Here is a 21,236-nt window from a genome sequence, read left to right as displayed (position 1 = left end):
CTCCAAATGTTATAAAGTGACCATTGAGTCCCAAGGAGACACCAGAGTTTCAGAATTTGAGAGGAGTTTATTCAAAGCAGGCTGCTGGGGCAAAACAAATCCCAAATCAGCAGACCTGAGAGACAAGAGTCTTGGGTTTTTATAAGCCAAAGCTACACCTGATGCAAAAAGCCATTTCACAGAAGCAGAAACTAGCAGTTATTTTTCATGTTAGTTCATCTCTACTTTGCAAGCCTTTTCACACCTTTTGCTAACAGTACATCTTGTGGTCTCTAGCTTAGTTTGCAAATTTGCACAGAAACATAAAAGTTTTCCAAGTGGGGTTACAGAAAGTATACAAAATACAAGAGATGGCATTTACTTATGCTAACAGTTTTTCAATTTCCTGGCACTTTGTCATATCGGGATGAAGTATGGATTGCCTGCCTGCTACTGTGAGGGGCTGTTTAGCTATTTGTTCACCTGTTGCTTTGGGAAGTGGTTTCCCCTGCCTGTTTGCTCATTCACGGTTGCAAGACTCTATTAAATGAGAATGGTCTAACGCTTTCTGGCTCCACAGTTCCTCTACTGTCTGCCCGAATCTAGTGTGAACCTGCCTGGTCTCAACCACCGATATTACAGAGACCCATCCACATATGGAGAGAACTCTGCTTTACTCCATTGATGAAAATGTTAATCCCATCCAAAAATACCCTTTCAGAAACACTCAGAATAATGATTGACCAAATATGTGGATATCTCATGTCCCAGTCAAATTGACACATAAAATTGACCATCACAGGGAAGGAGAGGGAGAGCACACTGGCGAGCTTCAGTCATATGACCATCTTTTTAGCCAGTAGATGACAGGGTGTTTTGTTTGGTAATTCCAGAGACTTCCCTCCATGGGCAGGACTTATTTCTCCTGGGGAAAATGCGAAGTTGTTACCAGGAGAAAGGGAAATGGATACTGGGAAACCAAATGATAACTAGTGGCTCTTGTCTCAAGAGAGTGTTACTTCATCACTCACTCTGTGTGGGTTGATGTTGACAGCTCACACTGCCTCTTCCAGATCCTGCTCCTGGGAGAGCAGTCAGGATGGGGAAAGAAGTGCTTTCTGTCCCTTTTTCCCTTCACCACCATGAGTAGAGGTGAATGCAGGTAGACCATGTGCTCTGGCTGGCACTCTTAGAGATTTGTGCTAAGGATTCATCACTCAAACTCTGCCTCCCTCAGCAAAGTCTCCCCACACTGTATAGGGATTCACAGGACCTCTGTGCCCTAGAAGAATTTGAATCCATTGTATTCCATGCATTTTCTTTCTTCTTCATTCTTTACCTATTAGCAGTGTATGTAGCTGTGGCTGTTGGTAACTGATGCAGTACCTTTGTGGAATTAAAAAGGCACCAGACTAGACCTGCAGAGAGAGGTAACAGGCAGATATTGCCATTCCAGGACATGTCTGCTGTGACATCCTCTTCAGAGGTTTGTAAGCCTGACTTCTGATAGCACGTTATATAGAAGAACTGACTCACTGCAGGTCCATGGATCTGTGATGGGTAGACATGATCAGTGGTCTAAAATGAAAGCAGGTAAGATAAAAATAAATAGGAATTCTGATTTTTTCCATGTATCTCAGTGGATCATGTACATATCTGGGGTAGGCACAGCTCACTTGTAGACCACTGACTCAGAACCTGTTGTTCTGCGTTCAGCACCTGTGCAGACAGAGCTGATTGATTACAGCACTCCTGCTGAGCCTGGAGGCATCCTCACCCTTCATTACAGTGTGTGCTCTCTAGGGGCGTGGGGGGAGGTAGGAGTGGGGGAAGAAACTATGTCCTGAGGGCCTTACCCAGCCCACCACCTGTTTTTTGAAGTTTTATTGGGACACAGCCACAGTTACTTGTTTACACATTGTCCATAGCTGCTTCTGTAGTTTAAGGGCAGAGCTGAGTAACTGCCAAAGAGACCACCTAGTCCAAAAGCCTAAAATACCTGCCTGATCCTTTATAGAAAGCTGACCCTGCTCTAGCAGTCAGTATTGATCACTGTGTGTGGGTAATAAAATTTAAAACTTGTTTGCCACTCCTGTTCTAGTGTTAGGCTAGAGTCTGGAGAATAGCTCACTGTGCTAATGAGGCCAAGGTTGGCCTTGCTCTCTTCTGTGGGTACTTAATCTTTGCTAGCTCTCTTAGACTCTAAGCCATTGGTTACAAGGTCATAGAGAAATGAGTACAGATAAAACCAGTCACCTAAAGTCCATGTCCATAGTATACAGGATGGTCAGCAGTGTCCACTCCACCCTCTGCTTCTCCGCTACTTGCCCCCAGGTGGAGGTACTTCCTGCTCAGTACAGGTGTCACTAGCCCCCAGTCCCCCCACCACTAGAGGGCTCAGACACTGTGCATGACAAGCAGCCCAGCGGGGAGTCTGTGCAAAATGTTTTGAATTTCTCAAGAGAATTTTTTTTTTTTAATTTAAGGTTTGAGGTGACATTTAGGAACTAAAATGGTTTGTTTCTGTTAGTCCTGACACCTCCCAGCTCTGACAACTACCTTATGCCTTTGGGGTCATCCATTGGATGTAGGAAAGGAGAAAAGGATTTAAGAGCTAATGGTGGTAAAGGCAAAGGAAGGCAGAATAAGAAGGATGATGATGTTCTGAAATACTCAAAATGTTTATGTATATACTGAAGTGGTGGAATTCAAACCTAGTTAAAGTCCACCCTTTCAGGTATGGGCAGTTCTCACAAACTATTAGGTACCAGCCTTAGTCCCTATTCATGGTGCCCTGTTCTGGCTGCGATTGGACGATTGGATGGGGAAGGACAGGCATGCTCTCCCAGAGGCCAGTGCCCTAAGGCTTGCCCTCCTACTTGGTGACCCCTAATCTGCACAGGAAGTGTGGACTGTAGTGTTAGTTAATTGATTTATAAATAAACATATTTAAATACATTTGCATAAACATTTATTTATATCTTTATTATATGCGGCTTAAGTGTCTGTTTGTCGCCTATAGCTTATTGGTTGCTTGCATAACTGTACTAGCCAATGGGGTGAAGTTGCCACGGCTGAATGCAAATTGAGCGGGTCAGGGGGAAGGTGAACATTTGTTTGCATTGGCAATCATCTGCTTTTGAAACAATTTAAGGCTGAACGCAAATTGAGCGTGTCGGGGGAAGGTGAACATTTGTTTGCATTGGCAATCATCTGTTTTACATAAAACCTACGTCTTAACATAATTTATTTTAAGAGTGCCTCCTAGAAAATACAGCACTGAAGAGGAGAGAAAAGGAGCTAAAGCTGCACAAAAACGGCTTTCTCGACAAAAAGAAACCACTGAGCAGAGAAAGACAAGGCTTGCTTCAGTCGCAGAGCAAATGTGTCTTTCTCGGCAAAATGAGACTGATGAGCATAGAGAAACAAGGCTTGCCTCAGATGCAAGACAAAAAAGCCTGTCTCGACAAAATGAGTCCCTTGAACAAAGGCAGGAGAGAAATGCAAAAAAACGACAGAGTAATGCTGACCGAAACGCAAAAAGGATTAAAACAGTTTCAAACGGATAAACTAATTTTTGAGCATTCCTCTGGTGACATGAATATTAAATGTGAACACTGTCAGTCCTTAAACTTCAAGTTAGAAACTAATCGATTTGACCGTGGCAAGAAAGGATTTTCTCAATGTTGCAAGTACGGAAACATTGTAGTTCCACTAATTGAGAATTATCCACCACTCTTGAATAAATTATTGACTAATCAGCATCCAAATAGCAAACAGTACATGGATAGCATTCGATCAATTAATAGTTCGTTTGCTTTTGCGTCCATGGGAAACAAACCAATTGACTTGCCTGGACCAGGACTTTATTGCTTTCGACTTCATGGTCAAGTTTACCATCAAACTGGAACTTTGCATCCTTCTGACGGTAAAAGAAAGTTTGCTCAATTATATATACTTGATCCCTCAGAAGCCAGTTCAGCACGTTTAGAATGGAATAAAAGAGTTCCTGAGACCTTACTTAATGAAATGGGGGAATTATTTCAAGACATTAACCCATTTGCATGTAAAATTAAAAATAATTGATGGTCCTCTGCAAGGCGAGCTTAAAAATGATGGAAAGATCTACACAAGAAATGTTGTGTACAAAGAGATCTTTGACATGTGAATTAACATTTTATTATTTAAATCACCTTTATTTATTGAGCTAGCGGTGGCTCTTAAGAAATGTACTGCCAGTGGTTTCCTTCATTGCACTCTGCTTTAAGCAATTAAGCAAGTAGAAGGGGGAAACCCCGTGGGGCAGTAAGCAAAGGGGCGTCCTCGCCGCCTGCCCTGGGTAATTCAGTTTGAATTAGCAGACACCTTTGCACAAATCATTTTAATTACAATTTATAATATCTAGAACAGCGGTCATTTCGTATGACCGCTGGGCTTTCTAGTAAGTAAATAATCGGGCACATCGCCAGAATTCTGTCACTGGAGAAGGACAGACTAGACCCTGAACAGGCGGCAAGCAGTCTCACAGAGTCTAAAAGCGCTGCTTTTTGCAGTGAAGGTCATGATTTATAAGTGCTCCAGAGATTTTGGGACCAAGGTGGATTTTTGAAAAATCTGAAACCAAAGGTGCTATAATCAGTCCGATGGGAAGAGCCTGCTCATCAGGCCAGACCTTCAGCAGCAGCGCCAGCCAGGTCATCCCAGCTCACCCGCAGGGCTATGTGCTGTGGGGTTCACCCCTGCAGTGTCCATCTGCGGTCAGTGGTCACGGTGTGCATGACCGGGGGAAATCTTGGGAAGAGCAGAAGATCCTCACGTGTCATCCCCAGTGTTTCTTTTTTTTTTTTTTTTTCCATTTTTCTGAAGCTGGAAACAGGAAGAGACAGTCAGACAGACTCCCGCATGCGCCCGACCGGGATCCACCCGGCACGCCCACCAGGGGGCGACGCTCTGCCCACCAGGGGGCGATGCTCTGCCCATCCTGGGCGTCGCCATGTTGCGACCAGAGCCACTCTAGCGCCTGAGGCAGAGGCCACAGAGCCATCCCCAGCGCCCGGGCCATCTTTGCTCCAATGGAGCCTTGGCTGCGGGAGGGGAAGAGAGAGACAGAGAGGAAAGCGCGGCGGAGGGGTGGAGAAGCAAATGGGCGCTTCTCCTGTGTGCCCTGGCCGGGAATCGAACCCGGGTCCTCCGCACGCTAGGCCGACGCTCTACCGCTGAGCCAACCGGCCAGGGCCCCAGTGTTTCTTTATGTTCCTGTACTGTTGCACTTGCTGGTGTCCTTATGACAGTCACTGAAGTTTCAGACATGCTCGGCATCGTAGATTTTAGAGGGAACCTTGTCCCCTTCTGGGGGCAGGAGGTCCTAAGCACTGAGACCCAGGGACCCTCATGGCCAGAGTTGCGCTTCTTGTAAGACGAATGCTTAGAGTAAAAGTATCACGGAATTTCCTTTTTAAAAATGTGCTCCTTAGAGTCTGGAATCAGACTGGTGCTCCTAGACATTCTCCAAGCCTGAATTAAGGACGGTCTCTCTCCAGACCTGAGTGGGTCAGACTGGACTAGAAAGAAATGCTGACCCGGGTTGGGGAGGGCAGGGGGCAGCCCACGAGGGAAACATAGGCTGCTTCAGAAACGGACCCGTCTCAGGACAGAGGGGGCGCTCTCCCTCACAGGAGTCCCGGGGGGTGGGGGGAAGCCGTGTTCAGAAAGGAGGGGCTTTTCGAGGAGGGTGATGTCGAGTTGGGAGGAAGGTTGTTTCATAAAAGAAAATGAAGCCCTCTGACCCCTCCTCACACCAGATCCTCACTCCCACTAGTCTGAACTTTGATTAAATGCCCATCAGGCTGTGGTCACTTTGAGATCCAAGAGACATGTGGGGCATTCTAGCTCTGCTTTTTCTCTAACTCTGGAAACCTTCTGCTTTGAAATGGAAGATTTCCCAGGCCCACCTTCCCAACTCAGCTCAGAAATGCCTTCTGAAGCCCTGCAGCAGGTTTCTTCCCTTCCTTGGCTCTCTGCTGCCCTCTGCTGGAACGGTGCTGCCAGCACTCCTGGAGTTTATCCTCAGAGCTCTGGAAGGCTCTTGGCCAATTCTTGGTATTTCTCTGTGGTCTCTAACAGAGAGAAGCTAACAAGTAAATTACAGACTTTCATGTCTTGTAACTGAATACTAAGTAAAACCAATGCTCTATTATCACAGAATGGGTTATGTGATGGTTAAAAAAGCAATGAATGAAAACAGTTAATTTTCAACCAAGAAAGAAAAAACATATTTCTTCTATTAAAAAAAATACAAAAACAAAAACGCTTACTATACAAGATATTGTACTCATTTTTAAAGGAGCCCATAAAATAAGTTACACAGTTTCTTCTTGCAATGAGTTTATAATTGTATCACCCCAGAGGAAGGGAAATAATTATAAAATAAGGTGAATCAAGATAAATTCCCTGAGGAGAGTACCAGATAGTGATGGGGCTCAGGTGAGAGAGAGCTCAGATTCAGTTAGAGTTCGAGAAGAGGGGTGTGGGGTCTTGGAAAGCAGCAAATGCAGCAGGATGTAAGGAGATGTGAGTGTTCCAATAAAGGAACAATAGGAACAAGGTCTCTATTGTATTGGGGTTGTGTTTGGAATTGGGGAATTGTCAAGTGTGTCCAGAGATTAGAGTGCATGAGTGTCAGGGAGAAGCTGCGGAAGGCAGGTTAAAATTTCCTTCCACCACCACCACCCCTTTTATTCTGTATTCTGGAATTGTATGAAGTTCATGGTTAATAAACTGAATTTAGTTACTGTCAGTCTAACTCTAGATGTATATATGTATCCACGTATAAGAGACCTGTATATCTCTACCTATAAAAAGATTGTATAGAGTGGTATAAGGTTTGCTTGGGTTTCTTAGAGACTAATCCTGAGATCTTTCAAATATTTCACGTGGGATTGGACCAATAAAGACTAAGCAGTGAGAGGATATTTTGAGGTCTAAATAATTGTCCTCACCTTTTAAATTTTTTTTATTGTAAAGTTCAACAGATAATAAAATTATGGAGTGCTGGCCGGGTAGCTCAGTTGGTTAGTGTCATCCCAATACACCAAGGTTGTAGGTTGGATTCCCAGTCAGGGCACATATAAGAATCAACCAATGATTGCATGAATAAGTGGAACAACAAATCTATGTCTCTCTCTCTCTCCCTTCCTCTCTCTGCAAAAAAAAGTTGAGTTAAAAAAAGAAAGAAAGAAAATTATGCAAAACAAAGTATAGCTTAGTGAATTATTACAAGGTGAATAGCCTCCTGGTGTGAACATCCAAACACCACCGTTTCCATCCCCCAAAGTAACTGCTATTCTTCTATAGCAATTATTTCCTTATGTTTCTTTTATTTCTTTCTGGTTGATCATCCAAGTGTGCAATTCTAGACACTCTAGTTAAGTGTCCCCATTTATAAAAATGACTTGCTATGTCCCTCCAGTCATTTTTTAATCTACTGGTTTCCCTGCTATCCCTTTCTCTTCCTTGAAATTTATTGGTTGCAGAGCCTAGGCCACTTGATCGGTAGTTTGGATCCTGTGATTATATGTGCATGTCACCTCGATTATGTGTGCATGTCACCTCTTGTGGTCCTGTCCCCTACATGTTCCCTGCAGATTGGAAGCCGGATCCAGAGGCTGAATCACTCTCAGGTTTGAATCCTTTGGCAAGATGCTAGGTGATAAGACTTCTATCTCATAACCTCTGACTACATGATGTTAGCAGCCATTGATTTCATGTCTAGATCCAGTAATTCACAGGGCATTGAGAAATGGTGATAAAATGAAACTATAATTTTTTTCATTTCATCTATTAGTTAGACTATATCTATAAGGAGATGCTTCCTCATGGCAGTGGTTGTGTAGAGAAAGGTGATGCTAACATCCTAAGCAATCCTGGGATACTCAAACCCTCCTAAACCTTTCCCCTAGCAGTTATCTTTCACAAGACTTTGCAAAGCCCAAGCTGTTCCCAGAAACACTGGCCCCCTTGTTCTGGCACTGGCCACTTATGGACCCAGAATCAAAGAACCTTACCCTCGGGTGGCCCACTCTCCATGGAATGAGATCACTATTTATGTTCGTATATCAGATTAGGTATTCTAAATAATCTTCCAGTTGAAAAATGCCAAAAATTTAAAGGTGTATTGTTGTGGTCCCCTAAAATCTTCTGCACGAGGGTTTCTACTAAAGCGTGGAGACTCAACTTCCTCTTTGATAGATGCAGGGAGCTCAGCAGATAGGGGATAAAACTAGGGCATGCCCAAAGGGAAGTTTATGTTAGGAGACTCTCCTGCTGAAGATGGGGTTCATCAGGCTACAATGTGAGGGTAAGTATGAGTAAGAAATAAACCTGATGTGCTAAAGAGCACAGCATGGAGACTTGACTGTTTTAACTTTGACACCAGATGGTAGAGAATAAAAAATTTCCCTTGAGAATTCATAAGGACAAACTAACTCTCTTAGAGTTGTGGTCCAAATTTATGGCCTGTGTGGTTAAAAAACAAACCTCAAACAGGTAGTTAAGTTTAGAATGGCTCTCTAGGGAAAGGGCAGAATCCAACACAAGCCTTTCCTGGAGGAATGCAACCTCAACAGTGGTTTCAGAGCTTTTCTACGGAGAGGTGCTTTACTTCTAAGTAAGTGAGGGATTCAGGGTAAAAAATTTTAGAGGGGAAGGAGTGAGGCACTTGACTGAAGGCCAGGTGAAAAAGTACATACCAGAAACACACCCTGAAGTCTGGATATTGGAATTAGCAGATGCAAACTATAAACAGGCGTATTTAAAACTATAAAATTGCATATTTCTTAAAATAAAAAGCTTGAAAAGTTAATTGGGAAAGAGACTGTAAAGAATGTCCAAGTAGCCCTGGCCGGTTGGCTCAGCAGTAGAGCATCAGCCTGGCGTGCAGGAGTCCCGGGTTCGATTCCTGGCCAGGGCACACAGGAGAAGCGCCCATCTGCTTCTCCACCCCTCCCCCTCTCCTTCCTCTCTGTCTCTCTCTTCCCCTCCCGCAGCCGAGGTTCCATTGGAGCAAAGATGGCCTGGGCGCTGGGGATGGCTCTGTGGCCTCTGCCTCAGGCGCTAGAATGGCTCTGGATGCAACAGAGCGACCCCCCAGAGGGGCAGAACATCGCCCCCTGGTGGGCATGCCAGGTGGATCCCGGTTGGGCGCATGCGGGAGTCTATCTGACTGCATCCCCGTTTCCAGCTTCGGAAAAATGAAAAAAAAAAAAAGAATGTCCAAGTAAATTTGAAAGAAACAATGGAATTTTTCTTTTCAATTATTTTTTTGTTGCTAGAAATTCTAGAGTGGTTTAAATATCAGATTTTAGATGACATTCAGGAGAGAAATAGTGATCTCAGAAATACATTCAAAGAAATTATTCAAGCCCTGGCTGGTGACTCAGTGGATAGAGTACTGGCCCGGCAAATGGAAGTCCCAGGTTCTATTCCTGGTCAGGGCTCACAGAAGAAGTGACCATCTGCTGCTTCTCTCCCTGTCCCTTTCCCCCTTCTCTCCCTCTTCCCCTCCTGCAGCCAGTGGCTTGATTGGCTCAAGTGTGGCCGCCACACTGAGAATAGCTCTGTTGATTGGAGCATTGGCCTCAGACGGGGTTTCCAGAGGATCCTGGTTGGGGCACATGCGAGAGTCTATCCCACTATCTCCCCTCTTTTCACATAAAAAAAAGAAAAAAAGGAAAAGAAGAAATTATTCATAATGCACATCAGAGAGACAAAGGCGTAAGAAAAGACAGAGGTAGCAAGACTTGGAAGAGAGAGGAGATTTAATAGATGACCAGCCAGAGTTCTAGAAGACAATGTCAAGAGGCAACATTCAAAGAGACAATAGCCAAGAATTTTACAAATCTGATGAAAGCAACCAACTTGTATATTCAGGAAGCCCAAGAAATTCTAAGTGGTACAGGTACAAAGAAATCTACCAAGATACCTCGTAAGCAAACCACAGAACAATATAAAGAAGAGATCTTAAAAAATAGCCATGTAAAAAGGAGCAGGAATTAGAGAAGCCTGATTATTAACAGCAAAAATACCTTCAATTTACTAATAGAAAACTTTCACACTAGACTTCTATACTCATAACATATTTCTCAAGTATTAGGACAAAAGTAAGATTTTAAAAGAGAAACAAAATTTAAAAGTTTAACAACAAACCTTCACCAGAAGCAAATTAAAGAATAAACTTCAGGCCTATCCTGTGGTGGCACAGTGGCTAGAGCATCAACCTGCAATGCTGAGGTTGCTGGTTTGACACCCTGGGCTTGCCTGGTCAAGGCATGTATGACAGGCAATCAGTGAACAACTAAAGTGAAGCAACTATGAGTCGACATTTCTTGTTCTTCCTCCTACCCTCTCTCCTTTCTCTGTAAAAAAAAAAAAAAAAAAAAGAAAAAAGATAAAAAGGATAGCCTCCAGGAAGAAAGTTTCTAGAAGTGCAAAAAAAAAAAAAAAAAAAAATGATGAACAAGATAGTAATAAAAGTGTGGTTATATAGGTTATATAGAAGCAAATGTTGACCCCTTAAAATGATGATATTAATAAGTGTATATTTGTGGAGGCAAACAAAATAGTCAAAATACTGAACAGAAATAGCATTGTTATAATTGTGTGATTGGAGTTAAAACTATTCTATTCTTTTGGCATTATTTGGGAGGTTAGGGATATTGATTAACTTTAGTCTTTGTAAAAAACATGCATATTAAAACGCACCTTAAACTTAATGTTTGGAGTTTTCACTAAAAGAAGACAGGAAGAGAGAAAAAAAGAAGTAAATGGAATATAATTTAGTTAAAAGATAAAGAATGTCAAACTGGATTAAAAATAAAATCATACTGTTAAATGAGACATAAGGATGCATTAAAAGTGCAAAGTCCAAGGTGGAAAAGCTGGTTACTGAATAATGATTAAACATTTACTTACTGGGAAGTTATAATAATTCTAAGCATGTATGTACCTGATAATACAGCATCACAATATTTAAAGCAAAATGAAAAATCTACCAAGAGAAACTGACAAATCAATCATTATACTTCCAGATTTTAACGTATCACTTGCAGTAAATTGTGGCTCAAGCAGACAAAAATCAGTGAGATCCGAGATGTGATGAGCACAATTAGCAAGCATTGTATAAGGAACACAAACAATTGGAGAAAACACATCATCTTTTTTTTTTAACATTATACAGTTTGTATCTTTAGATTTTATTTATTCATTTTTAGAGAGAGAGAGGAGGGGTGGGGGAGTAGGAGGAAGCATCAACTCCCATATGTGCTTTGACCAGGCAAGCCCAGGGTTTTGAACCGGTGACCTCAGCATTCCAGGTCGACGCTTGATCCACTGTGCCACCACAGGTCAGGCCAACACATCATCTTTTAAGAACACACTGAATGTAATGAAATTGCCCATGTGCTAGATCACAAATCTAGCTTTTATAGATTTCAAAGATTAAGTATCTTATAGCACATAGTCTCTGATAACAACTCAGGTGTGAGATATAAAAAGTGAACACTAAAAAAAATCTTCTGATTTGACTTTGGGTGATGGACACACGATGCAATCAAAGTTCAAAAATTTTTTTTAAGAATTAAAGTGATTTTAAAAAATCTTCTGTACCATTCAGCAGTCAGTGATTCAAAAATTTTCTAGCAATGTTAGGCAAGAAAAAAAAAAAAACCAAAACAAAAAAACTAGAAGTAGGTGAATACAAAATTGTTGGAAGGGTTCAAGAAGTGAGCTTTATAGGTGGGACTTCTAAAGAAGGTTTCCAGAACAAATGCCGAGTGTATTGCCTTGACCTCTGGCACAGGTGAAAGATGAGGATGAGAGGTTGTGTGGGTGGGGTTCTGTGGCAGTCTATGATGGCACTAGGACTTCTGAATTGAAGGCAGACCACCAGGCTGCAACCCACGTGTCAGGGAGCAGCCACTGTCACTATCACAGCTGCCTTGCCACACCCACAAAGCCAGGGACCAGGCATAAGATCCCTGAGTTTTGTGCTACCATCCTCAAACTCAACACTGACAGAGATGAGGCACCAGAATTCTGCAGAAGAAAAAGCAGACATTCCATGACTTTGTCAGGAAAATGATGTTAACTTGTTTTTAAACTCCTCCAGCTTTATAAAGATATAATTAAGGTGTACAACATCTTGATTTGATACATTTATACACTGCAAAATGATTACCCTGTTAGCTGTAGCTAACACCTCAATAACCTCAAATAATTACCATTCTTTTTGGTGCTGAGATCACTTAAGATTTACTCTTAGCAACTTTCAAGTATATAATACAGTATTATTAACTATAATAACCATGCTGTACCTTACACCTTCAGAATATCCTATAACTGGCATTTGTACTCTTTGACCAACATCTCCCCATTTGCACCAATCCCAGCCTCTTGTAGCTGTCATTCTACTGTTTCTATGAGTTCAGTTTTTTCAGATTCCACATGTAAGTGAGATTATGCTGTATTTGTCTTTTTCTGATTTATTTTATTTAGCATAATGCTCTCAAGGTTCATCTGTATTGTTGCAAATGGCAGTATTTCCTTCTTTTCACATGACTGAATAAATAATATTCCATTATATATATATACCACATCTTTATCCATTCACTCAAAAATGGACACTTAGATTGTTCCTATGTCGTGGCTATTGTGAATAATGCTGCAGCGAACATGGAAGTACAGATTTCTCTTCAAGACCCTGTTTTTGATGTGACCAGGTACTCAGGTGGTTAGAGCATTGTCCTGATACACCAAGGTTGTGGATTCAATCCCCAGTCAGGGCTCATATAAAAATCAGCCAATGAATGTAAAAATAAGTGGAACAACAAATCAATGTTTCCCTCTCTCCTTTCTCTTTTTCTCTTTCTAAAATGAATTTTAAAATTTTAAAGAAATTACTTAGGAAAAAAGATCCTGTTTTTATTTATTTTGAATATATACCTAGAAGTGAGATTATTGGATCATGTGGTAGTTCGATTTTAATTGACCTCGTGTGTGTGTGTGTGTGTGTGTGTGTGTGTGTGTGTGTGTGTGTGTGAGAGAGAGAGAGAGAGAGAGAGAGAGAGAGAGAACTTATTTCTGGGCTTTCTCTTTGTTCCTTTGATATATGTATCTCTTTTTACGCTGGTAGCATCCTGTTTTAATTAATATAGCCTTGTAACATAGCTTGAAATCAGGCAGTGTGTTGCCTCTAGTTTTGTCTTCTTTCTCAAAATTACTTTGACTCTTCAGGATCTTTTGTGGTTCCACACAAATATGAGGATTTCCCATTCCCCCTCAATTTTTGTGTTGAATGCCATTAGAATTTTGATAGAGATTGTGCTAATCTGTAAATAACTTTGGGCAGTGTGGACATTTTAACAATGTCTTTTTTATGGAATTTATAGGATGACACTGGTTACTAAAATTATATAGGTTTTAGGTGTACGATTCTATAGTACATCATCTGTATGTTGTATTGTGTGTTCACCAGCCCAAGTCAAATCTCCTTCCATCACCATTTATCCCCTTTACCCTCTTCTAGCTCCCCCAGCCCTCTTTCACTCTGGTGATCACCATACTGTTCTGTCTGTGTCTATGAGGTTTTCTTTTTCTTGTTGTTGTTTAATCTCTTCATCTTTTGCACCCAACTCTGCAACCCCCATCCCCTCTGACAACTGTCAGTCTGTTCTCTATCTTATGAGTTTGTTTCTATTTTGTTTGTAAGATTCAGCATATGAGTGATTTCATAATCTGATTCAGTTTTGGAGGATTGTTTGTTTCTAGGAATTTATCCATTTTGTCCAGATTCTTCAATTTGTTGTCATATAGTTTTTCATAATATTCTCTTAAAAGTTCTTTGAATTTCGCCTGACCAGGCGGTGGCGCAGTGGATAGAGCGTCGGACTGGGATGCGGAGGACCCAGGTTTGAGACCCTGAGGTCACCAGTTTGAGTGTGGGCTCATCTGGTTTGAGCAAAAGCTCACCAGCTTGGACCCAAGGTCGCTGACTCAAGCAAGGGGTTACTCAGTCTGCTGAAGGCCCATGGTCAAGGCACATATGAGAAAGCAATCAATGAACAACTAAGGTGTCGCAATGCGCAATGAAAAACTAATGATTGATGCTTCTCATCTCTCCGTTCCTGTCTGTCTGTCCCTGTCTATCCCTCTCTCTGACTCTCTCTCTCTGTCTCTGTAAAGAAAAAAACAAAAAAAACCAACCCCAAACAAACAAAGTTCTTTGAATTTCTTTGGTGTTAGTTGTTACATCTCCTCTTTCATTTCATTCCATTACTTTTTTTTTTTTTATGACAGAGAGAGAGAGAGAGACAGAGACAGAGACAGAGAGAGGGACAGACAGACAGGAAGGGAGAGAGATGAGAAGCATCAATTCTTTGTTGTGGCACCTTAGTTGTTTATTGATTGCTTTCTCCTATGTGCCTTGACCGGGGGGCTATAGCAGATTGAGTGACCCCAAGCTCAAGCCAGTGACCGTGGGTCCAAGCTGGTGAGCTGTGCTCAAAACAGATGAGCCTGCACTCAAGCTGGCAACCTCAAGGTTTCGAACCTGGATCCTCTACATCCCAGTCCCACGCACTATCCACTGTGCCACCACCTGGTCAGGTTCTTTCATTTCTGATTATATTTTCTGGGTCCTGTTTCTTTTTTTCTTGATGATTTGGTTTAAGGTTTGTTAACCTTGCTTATGTTTTTAAAGAACCAGCTCTTGATTTTACTGATGTTTTGTATTGGGTTTTTCTTTGGTTCTGTTTTGTTTATTTCTGCTCTGCTCTTTAATATTTCCTTTTTTTCTGCTTTGTGTTTTGTTTGTTGTTCTTTTTCCAGTACACTGAAGTGTAAAGTTAAATAGTTTACTTGAGATTTTTCCTGTTTTTTGAAATGGACCTACAATGCTACGTGTTTCCCATCTAGGATTGCTTTTGCTGTGACCCATTGATTTTACATTGTTGTGTTCTCATTTTTGTGTCAAGGTATCTTTTGATTTCTTCCATGATCTCATTGTTAAAACATTTATTGTTTAGAATGTTATTTAACCTCTGTGTCTTTGTGTTTTTTTTCAGTTTTATTCTTATGATTGATTTCTAGTTTCATACCATTATGGTTAGAAGAGATGCTTGATACAATTTCAGTCTTAAATTTATTGAGATTTGTTTTGTGTCCTAACATGTAGTCTATTCTAGAAAATGTTTTATGTGCACTTGAAAATGTGTGGTCTGAAGGTGTCAATTAAAGCCATTTAATCCAGTGTGTCGTTTAAGACCACAGTTTCTTTGTTGGTTTTCTGTCTGGAAGGTCTATCCATTGATGTCTCAAAGGGTGTTAAAATCCCCTACCAAGACTATATTACTATTGATTTCTCCCTTTATGTCCTCAATATTTGCTCTATATATTTAGATGCTCCTATGTTGGGTGTGTGTTTACAAGGGTTATATCCTCGTTTTTAAAATTGATTTTAATTTATTCTGTTTACATAGATTCTAGTGTTGCCCCAAATGCATCCCCCCTCCCCCATATTCCCCTCAACATTTCCCTTGTCCCCCTCCTCATAGCACCCTCCCCCCTTCACTTCAGGTTTATCCCATCCTATCATCCCCTTTCCCTCTTTGTTATTTTCCTCTGGTCCCTTTGATCTCTCTGCCGTCTCAATTCCGTCCACAGTTCACATTGTTCACTGAATTCCTCAAATGAGTGAGGTCATATGATATTTTTCTTTTTCTGCCTGGCTTATTTCACTTAACCTAATAGTTTCCAGGTCCATCCATACTGTCACAAAAAGTAAGATTTCCTTCTTTTTCACTGCCCTGTAGTATTCCATTATATATATGTACCACCAGGTTTTAATCCACTTATCCACTGATGGACACTTGGGCTGTTTCTAGATCTTCGCTATTGTAAACAATGCTGCCATAAACATGGGGGTGCATTTCTTCTTTTCAAACAGTGCTATGGTGTTCTTGGGGTATATTCCTAAAAGTGGGATGGCTGGGTCAAAAGGCAGTTCGATTTTAAATTTTTGAGGAATCTCCATACTGTTTTCCACAGAGGCTGTACCAGTCTGCATTCCCACCAGCAATGTAGGAGGGTTCCCTTTTCTCCACATCCTCGCCAGCACTTATTCTGTGTTGTTTTGTTGATGAGCGCCATTCTAACCGGTGTGAGGTGATATCTCATTGTGGTTTTAATTTGCATTTCTCTAATGATTAATGATGTTGAGCATTTTTTCATATGCCTATTGGCCATCTGTATGTCCTCTTTGGAGAAGTGTCTATTCATTTCTTTTGCCCATTTTTTGATTGGATTGATTGTCTTTCTGGTGTTGAGATTTACAAGTTCTTTATAAATTTTGGTTATTAATCCCTTATCAGACATACTGTCAAATATGTTCTCCCATTGTGTAATTTGTCTTTTTATTCTGTTCTTATTGTCTTTGGCCATGCAAAAGCTTTTTAGTTTGATATAGTTCCATTTGTTTATCCTGTCTTTTATTTCCCTTGCCCATGGAGATAAATCAGCAAATATATCACTGCAAGAGATGTCGGAGAGCTTACTGCCTGTTTTCTTCTAAGATGCTTATGGTTTTATGGCTTACATTTAAGTCTTTTATCCATTTTGAGTTTATTTTTGTGAATGGTGTAAGTTGGTGGTCTAGTTTCATTTTTTTGCAGGTTGCTGTCCAATTTTCCCAACACCATTTGTTGAAGAGGCTGTCTTTACTCCATTGTATTTCCTTACCTCCGTTGTCAAATATCAGTTGTCCATAGAGCTGTGGGTTTATTTCTGGGTTCTCTGTTCTGTTCCATTGATCTATGTGCCTGTTCTTATGCCAGTACCAGGCTGTTTTGAGTACAATGGCCTTGTAGTATAGCTTGATATCAGGAAGTGTGATACCTCCCCCTTTATTCTTCTTTTTTAAAATTGCTGAGGCTATTCGTGTTCTCTTTTGGTTCCATATAAATTTTTGAAATATGTGATCTATATCTTTAAAGTATGTTACTGGTATTTTAATTGGTATTGCATTGAATTTATAAATTACTTTGGGTAATAATAGACATTTTAATGATGTTTATTCTTCCTAACCATGAGCATGGTATATGCTTCCACTTGTTTGTATCTTCCTTGATTTCTTTTATCAATGTTTTATAATTTTCCAAGTACAAGTCTCCTTGGTTATATGTACTCCTAGGTACTTTATTTTTTTGGTTGTAATAGTGAAGCGGATTGTTTCCTTAATTTCTCTTTCTGATTGTTCATTGTTGGTGTATAAAAATGCCTCTGATTTCTGAGTATTAATTTTATATCCTGCCACCTTGCTGAATTCATTTATCAGGTCCAGTAGTTTTTTGACTGAGACTTTAGGATTTTCTATATACAATATCATATCATCTGCAAATAATGATAGCTTTACTTCTTCTTTTCCAACTTGAATGCCTTTTATTTCTTCTTCTTGTCTGATTGCTGTGGCTAGGACTTCCAGGACTATGTTGAATAAGAGTGGTGAAAGGGGGCACCCCTGCCTTGTTCCTGATCTTAAGGGGATTGCTTTTAATTTTTTCCCATTGAGTATGATGTTGGCTGTGGGTTTGTCATAGATGGCTTTTTTTTTTTTTTAAGAAAGGGTAGATTTTTTAAACTATTTTTAAAAATTTATTCATTTTAGAGAGGAGAGGGAGAGACAGAGGAGAGACAGAGAAGGAGAAGGGGGGAGGAGCTGGAAGCATCAACTCCCATATGTGCCTTGACCAGGCAAACCCAGGGTTTCGAACCGGCAACCTCAGCATTTCCAGGTCGATGCTTTATCCACTGCGCCACCACAGGTCAGGCTGTCATAGATGGCTTTTATCATGTTGAGGTATGTTTCTTGTATTCCCACTTTGTTGAGAGTTTTGATCATGAATGGGTGCTGGATTTTATCAAATGCTTTTTCTGCATCTATTGAAATTATCATGTGGTTTTTCTTCTTCCTTTCATTTATGTGATGAATAACATTGATAGATTTGCAAATATTGTACCAGCCTTGCCTCCCCAGAATAAATCCCACTTGATCATGGTGTATGATTTTTTCCATATATTGTTGGATCCAGTTTGCTAATATTTTGTTGAGGATTTTAGCATCTATATTCATCAGGGATGTTGGCCTATAATTTTCTTTCTTTGTGTTGTCTTTGCTTGGTTTTGGAATCAGAATTATGCTTGCCTCATAAAAGGAGCTTGGAAATCTTCCTTCCTCTTGAATTTTTTGAAATAGTTTGAGAAGGATAGGAGTTAGTTCTTCTTTGAATAGTTGGTAGAATTCCGTTGTGAAGCCATCTGGCCCAGGACTTTTCTTTGTTGGGAGTTTTTTGATAACTGTTTTGATCTCATTTGGTGTAATCGGTCTGTTTAGGTTTTCTGATTCTTCCAGACTAATTTTTGGAAGATTGTATGTTTCAAGGAATTTGTCCATTTCATCTAGGTTGTCTAGTTTTTTGGCATACAGTTCTTCATAGTATTTTCTTACAATCCTTTGTATTTCTGTTGTGTCAGTTGTTATTTCTCCCCTCTCATTTCTAATTTTATTTATTTGAGTCCTCTCTCTCTTTTTATTGGTGAGTCTAGTTAAAGGTTCATCAGTCTTGTTTGCCTTTTCAAAAAACCAGCTCCTAGTTTCATTGATCCTCTGTATTGTTTCTTTAGTCTCTATGTCATTTATTTCTGCTCTGATCTTTATTATTTCCTTCCTTCTACTACATTTAGGCTTTACTTGCTGTTCTTTTTCTAGTTCTTTTAGATAGGGTTAAGTTGTTTATTTGAGCTTTTTCTAGCTTCTTAAAGTGTGCCTGTAGTGCTATGAACTTCCCTCTCAGTACGGCTTTTGCTGTGTTCCATAAATTTTGACTTGTTGTATGCTCGTTATCATTCGTTTCTAGGAATTTTTTTATTTCTTCTTTGATCTCATTCTTAATCCATTCGTTATTTAACAACCTGCTATTTAGTTTCCATGTGTTTGAGAATTTTTGAGCTTTTCTGTTGTGGTTGATTTCTAGTTTCATGCCTTTGTGATCAGAGAAAGTGTTTGATATGATTTCAATCTTCTTAAATTTGTTGAGACCACTTTTGTGCCCTAACATGTGGTCTATCCTAGAGAATGTACCATGAGCACATGAAAAGAATGTATATTCTGCTGCTTTAGGGTGAAAGGTTCTGTAGATATCTATTAAATCGAGTTGATCTAGTGTGTCCTTTAAGTCTGCTGTTTCTTTGTTAATTTTCTTTCTTGAGGATCTATCTAGTGATGTTAGTGGGGTATTAAAATCCCCTACTATTATAGTGTTGCTGTTGATCTCGCTCTTTATATCCATCAAAGTCTGCTTTATATATTTAGGTGCTCCTAAATTAGGTGTGTAGATATTTATAATAGTTATATCTTCCTGTTGGATTGCTCCCTTTATCATTATGTAGTGACCTTCTTTATCTCTTACTATAGCCTTTGTTTTAAAGTCTTTTTTTTCTGATATAAGTATTGCTACCTCGGCTTTTTTTTTCATTTCCATTTGCATGAAATATTTTTTTCCATCCTTTTACCTTCAGTCTAAGTGCATCTTTTGTTTTAAGGTGTGTCTCTTGTAGACAGCATATGTATGGGTCCTGTTTTCTTATCCATGCAGCTACCCTAAGTTTTTTGATTGGATCATTTAATCCATTTACATTTAAGGTTATTATTGATATGTAGTTGTTTATTACAATTTTATTCTTTAAAGCTGTATTCCTTTTTTGCTATATTCCTTTCTCACTTTGATCTGTTTACAACAGGCCCCTTAACATTTCCTGCAGCATTGGTTTGGTTGTAATCAATTCCTTGAGGTGGTTTTTTTTTCTTTTTTCTTTGTTTTGTCTAGAAAGCTTTTTATTTCTCCTTCAATTTTAAATGGTTGCCTTGCTGGATAAAGTAGTCTTGGTTGTAGGTTCTTGTTCTGCATTACTTTGAATATTTCTTGCCATTCCCTTCTGGCCTAAAGTTTGTTTCTGTTGAGAATTTGAATGTCATCCTTATGGGGCTCCTTTGTAGCTGATAGCCTTTTTTCTTCTAGCAGCCTTCCCCCCCCTTTTTTTTCAGGGACAGAGAGAGAGTCAGATAGAGGAACAGATAGGGACAGACAGACAGGAACAAAGAGAGATGAGAAGCATCAATCATCAGTTTTTTGCTGTGACACCTTAGTTATTCATTGATTGCTTTTTCATATGGGCCTGGACCGTGGGCCTTCAACAGACCGAGTAACCCCTTGCTCAAGCCAGCTACCTTGGGTCCAAGCTGGTGAACTTTTTGCTCAAGCCAGATGAGCCCGTGTTCAATCTGGTGACCCCGGGGTCTCAAACCTGGGTCCTTCCGCATTCCAGTCTGATGTTCTATCCACTGCGCCACCGCTTGCTCAGGCACTCTCTAGCAGCTTTTAATATTTTCTCTTTATCATTTCGCTTTGATATTTTAATTATGATGTGTCTTGGTGTAGATTTCTTTGGGTTTCTCTTTAATGGAGTTCTCTGAGCTTCTTGAACTTGTGAGAGTTTTACCTGCCTTAATTTAGGGAAGTGTTCAGCTATGATATGATTGAACAAAGTCTCTATTCCTTGTTCTCTTTTTCTTCAGGAACCCCTATGATGCGGATATTATTTCCCTTCATGTTGTCACAAAGCTCTCTTAGAGTTTCCTCAGACTTTTTGAGTCTCTTTTATTTAGCTTAAAAAAATTTTTTTTAATTAATTTTAATGGAGTGACTGATAAATCAGGGTACATATGTTCAGAGGAAAAAAATCTCCAGGTTCTTTTGACATTTGCTTATGCTGCATTCCCATCACCCAAAGTCAAATTGTCTTCTGTCACCTTCTAACTGGGTTCTTTGTGCCCTTCTCTCCCCCAACCCCCTCCCGCTCCTCCACCCCACCCCGTAACCACCACACTCTTGTCCATGTCTCTGAGTCTCATTTTTATGTCCCACCTATGTATGGATTCATATAGTTCTTAGTTTTTCCTGATTTACTTATTTCACTCAGTATAATGTTATCAAGGTCCATCCATGTTGTTGTAAATGATCCGATGTTATCATTTCTTATGGCTGAGTAGTATTCCATAGTATATATGTACCAAAGCTTTTTAATCCACTCGTCCACTGATGGACACATGGGCTGTTTCCAGATATTTGCTATTGTGAACAATGCTGCCATAA

At 40.2% G+C, this 21,236-nt stretch overlaps 1 long non-coding RNA gene across 2 annotated transcripts in view; it reads left to right on the top strand.

Annotated features, from left to right (window-relative positions):
* Positions 1–21,236, top strand: part of LOC136383993 (uncharacterized) — a 76,376-nt gene that overhangs the window by 42,831 nt on the left and 12,309 nt on the right. The window lies entirely within an intron of this gene.

Source organism: Saccopteryx leptura, chromosome 12 (genome assembly GCF_036850995.1).
Source record: "Saccopteryx leptura isolate mSacLep1 chromosome 12, mSacLep1_pri_phased_curated, whole genome shotgun sequence".
NCBI lineage: Eukaryota > Metazoa > Chordata > Mammalia > Chiroptera > Emballonuridae > Saccopteryx > Saccopteryx leptura.
Note: the sequence above shows the minus strand (reverse complement) of the source record. Positions and strands in the feature narration are given on the sequence as shown.